Source organism: Chiloscyllium punctatum, chromosome 9 (assembly GCF_047496795.1).
Source record: "Chiloscyllium punctatum isolate Juve2018m chromosome 9, sChiPun1.3, whole genome shotgun sequence".
Classification (NCBI taxonomy): domain Eukaryota; kingdom Metazoa; phylum Chordata; class Chondrichthyes; order Orectolobiformes; family Hemiscylliidae; genus Chiloscyllium; species Chiloscyllium punctatum.
In genome coordinates this window covers 120146343-120152365 of record NC_092747.1, presented here as the reverse complement: position 1 = coordinate 120152365, position 6023 = coordinate 120146343, and positions in this window count along the sequence as shown.

Here is a 6023-nt window from a genome sequence, read left to right as displayed (position 1 = left end):
TTTGTGTTATCTGCAAACTTGGTTCCAGTATATTCACTTCCTTCCTCCAAGTCATTAATATATATTGTGAGCAGTTGACTTCCTAGCACTGTTTCTTATGGAACTCCATTGGTCACAAGATAAAAGCAAACTACTGTGGATGCTGGAATCTGGAATCTGAAACCAAAAGAGAAAATGCTGGAATATCTCAGCAGATCGAGCAGCATCTGTAAGGAGAGAAAAGAATTTGTGTTGCAGACGTTTCGTCCCCTGTCTAGGTGACATCCTCAGTGCTTGGGAGCCTCTTGTGAAGCACTTCTGTGATCTTTCCTCCGGCATTTGTAGTGGTTTGAATCTGCCGCTTCCGGTTGTCAGTTCCAGCTGTCCGCTGCAGTGGTCGGTATATTGGGTCCAGGTCGATGTGCTTATTGATTGAATCTGTGGATGAGTGCCATGCCTCTAGGAATTCCCTGGCAGTTCTCTATTTGGCTTATCCTATAATAGTAGTGTTATCCCAGTCGAATTCATGTTGCTTGTCATCTGCGTGTGTGGCTACTTAGGATAGCTGGTCGTGTCGTTTCGAATTCGACTGGGACAACACTACTATTATAGGACAAGCCAAACAGAGAACAGCCAGGGAATTCCTAGAGGCATGGCACTCATCCACAGATTCAATTAATAAGCACATCGACCTGGACCCAATATACAGATCACTGCAACGGACATCTGGAACTGACAACCGGAAGCGGCAGATTCAAACCACTATAAATGCCGGAGGAAACATCACAGAAGTGCTTCACAGGAGGCTCCCAAGTACTGAGGATGTCACCTAGACAGGGGACGAAATGTCTGCAACACAAATTCCCAGCTCGGCGAACAGAACCACAACAACGAGCACCCGAACTACAAATCTTCTCACAAACTTTGGAGAGAACAGAGCTGACGTTTTGAGTCTAACTGACCCTTTGTCAAAGTTTTGACAATGGGTTAGATTCTAAATGTCAGCTCTTTTCTCTCCTTACAGATGCTGCCAGACATGCTGAGATTTTCCAGCATTTTCTCTTTTGGTTCCATTGGTCACAGGTTGCATTGTTGCTGATTCATGCCCAGTAGCTAACTCTCTATCCACACAATCCCTCCAAAACCTTGGGCTATTATCTTACAACTTACCTTTTGTATGGAACCTTGTTGAACACCTTCGGCAAGTCCAAATATAACACCTGTACTAGTTCCCCTCCATCCACACTGGTTGAGACTTCCTTAAAAAAGTCTAATACATTTGTAAGAAACTACTTGATTAGATTATGATTTTCCAAATGTGCTGCTATTACTTCTTTAATAACTGAATTAACATTTGGTTTCTACCACCTAAAATGACAAGGAAAACATGGAATTAACAACTCTTAAAAGTTCCCTTCAAACTCACATGCCATCGCAATTTCAAAATATTTTGCTGTTCCTTCATCACTTCTGGTTCAAAACCCTATAATTTCCAAATTGACAGTACTTTGGGAATGATATTTCCTTTAATGTTGTGTGGCATGTAGTCATTCATGGGTCTTGCACATGCCAATTAATGCTTTGATGCACTGATGTCCAAGTCCGGAAATTGCTGTTGTTAGTGAGTTTTGAGAAGATTTGTAGCTCAGGTTAAGGTTCTGGACGTAGGTGTACTTGCTGAGCTCAGCGAACACACCAACATCCAGAATCGCTGTTGTGCTCAGACCTCAGAGAGCTCTCTAGCAGCAGCAGAAATGATAGGGAATGGAGTATGGGCGGTTACATCATGTGAATAACGACAAGAAGGCTGATTACCACCACTTTTTCAAGGGCAGTTTGAGATAAGAAATGAATGCAAACCTTATTATCAGCGTACACATCACGTGAATAAATAAAAAATCTTTTTTTGTACACAGTCCGACTCCAGTCATTGGCTTTCTCTAATGCTCATTGCCTTAAATTTTACAAAATTCCACATTTAGTCAAATTCTGCCTTGACTTCAACGGCAGTCACACTCACCTCATTCCAGGAATTCACAGGAATGGGGGGCTTTTATCCACATTTGCACCAAGTCAAAAGCTAAGTGATCCTAACATAACCCAAGCTGAGCATTGGTGAGCAGGCTCTAAGTCAATGCTGTTTGATAGTAGTTTCAACAACCTCATCACTCCACTGATGATCTAATTGACTGACAGATTAATTGATTGGGTACTTAGGATGTAGCTGGGCAATTTCCTGTATTTGTGAAGGTGAAGCTTTAGATGAGGGAACAAGGGAGAAAGGTTCCGCTATCAGGTCTTTCTTCACACAAACAGCACTCGATACTAGCAATGCAATTGAAAGGAAGGAAACAGTGAAGATGAACCTCAGCAGGTCTAGCAGCATTAGCAGAGTGCCAAATCAAAACATGACAATTCTCCTGAACTAATTCATTGCTGCTCCAATGTTTTTTTTGTACCAGGTTTTTAATCTGCAGTTTTGTTTGACACCTTCAGTTTTCCAATTTCCATGATGTATGCATTTTTTTTACTCAGACGGTTGTTAATCTTTGGAATTCTCTATCCCAAAAGGTTTCAGAAGGTCAGTCTTTGAGTATGTTTAAGGATGAGATTGATAGATTTCTGATGACCAGTGGGGTTATGGGGGTTGGGATGAATAAATGTGTTGGATAAGCCGTAAATGTTAGAGTTGGCTGAATTGTCTCCTCCTGTTCCTCTGTTCCCTATAATATATTCGAGAAATATATAGACCAATGCATAAATTTAAAAGTCATCAAGGAATCTGGAGAGCAAGCAGGAATATGAGACTGAGATAGAGGACTAGCCAGAGGGGATTTGAAGGGCCAAATGGCTTATTCCTTCCAGCTTCTATTAAGATGTCTTCTATTCTACCTGTTCAGAAATGTTAATACATAACTTTGGAGCACATGTTAATTAAACCTAGGCCTCCTGGTTTAGAAGTAGGTACAAAACCATTGTGCAACAATAACTCTAAGTCCAATATTTTATAATCAACCTAGAATGTGGGTCAAATACAGGCAAATGAGACTAGTTCAGTTGAGAAAACCCGGTTGGATGGACAAGTTAGGCCAAAGGGCTCTGTTCCTGTGCTGTATGACTCTATGACTCCATATCTTTTCTGAGGTACAATGTTATTCGACAATTCATGTATCGCTGGGTATTGGAGTGCGTCTGGGAAAATTAACAAACAGTGAAATTCACAATAAATCTTGGAGGAACCTATTTGGGCAAAGTTCACAGCACAGAATCATATAAGTTAATCGTTGTTTTAAGTGTGTCCAACAGAAAGGTTGCAGTAGTGATAGAGTGGGTTCTTTCTTGATTATATATTTTTGGAGATATGTCTCTTCATGAAACTTAAAATATAAGCCATAACTATTAATTTAACCTGGGCAGTGTTTTGTAGAGGAATAAGACAGTGTTATATTCTGGGACTGTAAATTGTGAAGGAAAAAAATTGGCCTTTAGTACAGTGATATGTACTTCTTGTCAGATGTGGGAGTTTAAAGAGAGTTTAAGGGTTACTACGTATTATATCTGCCATAATGCTGTTGGATGCGAATCTTATCAGATTGAATGGATCGGTTGGAGAGCCAGTTAGAAGCAATGAGGAAGTTGCAACAGCAACAGTATGTGATGGATGGCAGTTATATGAAGGGGGGGAATGTCTCAGGTACAGTCACATGGATGGGTTAACTCCAGGAAAGGTAAGAGAGGTAGGCACCTAGCACAGGAGTCTTCTGTGGATATACCCATTTCAAACAGGTATGCTGTTTTGGAAAAGGTAGGGGTGATAGATTCTCAGGGGAACATCGCATGAACAGTCAAGTGCCTGGTATTGAGACTAGCTCTAATGAGGGGTATGTCAGCTTCCAAGAGATCAATTGTGTTAGGGGATTCTGTAGTCAGAGGTACAGACAGACATTTCTGTGGCCAACAGCAAAAAAGCAGAATGGTGTGTTGCTTCCCTGGTGCAACAACAAAAGGGTAACTAGGGAGAGAATAGGGCCCCTCAAAGATCAGCAAGGCGGCCTTTGTATGGAGCCGTAGAAAATGGGGGAGATACTAAATGAGTATTTTGCAACAGTATTTAATGTGGAAAAGGATATGGAAGATATAGACTATAGGGAAATAGATGGTGACATCTTGTAAAATGTCCAGATTACAGAGGAGGAAGTGCTGGATGTCTTGAAACGGATGAAGTGGATAAATCCAGGACCAGATCAGGTGTACTCGAGAACTCTGTGGGAGGCTTGAGAAGTGATTGCTGGGCCTCTTGCTGAGATATTTGCATCATCGATAGTTACAGGTGAGGTGCCTGTACCTGCTGCTGTTTGGTTTGTTTCATTTTATTTCTGAACTTTGTGAGAATCTGATCTAACCAAATACTTTAACAATAGACCTCCTCCCCTTTACAAGAAGTGCTGAGATATTTGTATCATTGATAGTCACAGGTAAAGTGCAGGAAAACTGGAGGTTGGCAAACGTGGTGCCACTGTTTAAGAAGGGCAGTAAAGACAAGTCAGGGAAATACAGAGCGGTGAGCCTGACCTCAGTGGTGGGCAAGTTGTTGGAGGGAATCCTGAGGGACAGGATGTACATGTATTTGGAAAGGCAAGGACTGATTCGGAATAGTCAACATGACTTTGTGTGTGGGAAATCATGTCTCAGAAATTTGATTGAGTTTTTTGATGAAGTAACACAGAGGATTGATAAGGGCAGAGTGGTGGATATGATCTATATGGACTTCAGTAAGGCATTCAACAAGGTTCCCCATGGGAGACTGATTAGCAAGGTTAGATCTCATGGAATACAGGGAGAACTAGCCATTTGGATACAGAACTGGTTCAAAGGTAGAACACAGAGAGTGGTGGTGGAGGGTTGTTTTTCAGACTGTAGACCTGTGACCAGTGGAGTGCCCCAAGGATCGGTGCTGGATCCTCTACTTTTTATTATTTACATAAATGATTTGGATGTGAGCATAAGAGGTAAAGTTAGCAAGTTTGCAGATGACACCAAAATTGGAGGTGTAGTGTTCAGCGAAGAGGGTTACCTCAGATTACAACAGGATCTTGACCAGATGGGCCAATGGGCTGAGAAGTGGCAAATGGAGTTTAATTCAGATAAATGCAAGGTGCTGCATTTTGGAAAAACAAATCTTAGCAGGACTTATACACTTAGCAGGACAAGGTCCTAGGGAATGTTATTGAACAAAGAGACCTTGGAGTGCAGGTTCATAACTCCTTGAAAGTGGAGTTGCAGGTAGATAGGATAGTGAAGAAGGTGTTTCTTTTATTGGTCAGAGTATTGAGTACAGGAGTTGGGGCATCATGTTATGGCTGTACAGGACATTGGTTAGGCCACTGTTGGAATATTGCATGCAATTCTGGTCTCCTTCCAATTGGAAAGATGTTGTGAAACTTGAAAGGGTTCAGGAAAGATTTACAAGGATGTTGCCAGGGTTGAGCTATAGGGAGAGGCTGAACAGGCTGGGGCTGTTTTCCCTAGAGCATCGGAGGCTGAGGGGTGACCTTATTGAGATCTACAAAATTATGAGGGGCATGGATAGGATAAATAGGCAAAGTCTTTTCCCTGGGGTCGGGGAGTCCAGAACTAGAGGACATAGGTTTAGGGTGAGAGGGGAAAGTTATCAAAGAGGCCTAAGGGGAACTTTTACTTGCAGAGTGTGGTATGTGTATGGAATGAGCTGCCAGAGGAAGTGGTGGAGGCTGGTACAATTGCAACATTTAAGAGGCATTTGAATGGGTAAATGAATAGAACGTGTTTGGAGGGATATGGGCCAGGTGCTGGCAGGTGGGACTAGATTGGGTTGGGATATCTGGTCAGCATGGACGGGTTGGACCAAAGGGTCTGTTTCCAGAGCTGGTGGGATTTGAACCTGTGTCTCCTGGCCCAGAGGTAGGGACATTACCACTGTGAACAAATGTCAGCTATCTTCCACACAACCTGTCTTCTAATGTTATTTACACCTTGAGAGTAGGTGGGGGGGGCGGAGGGCGTGA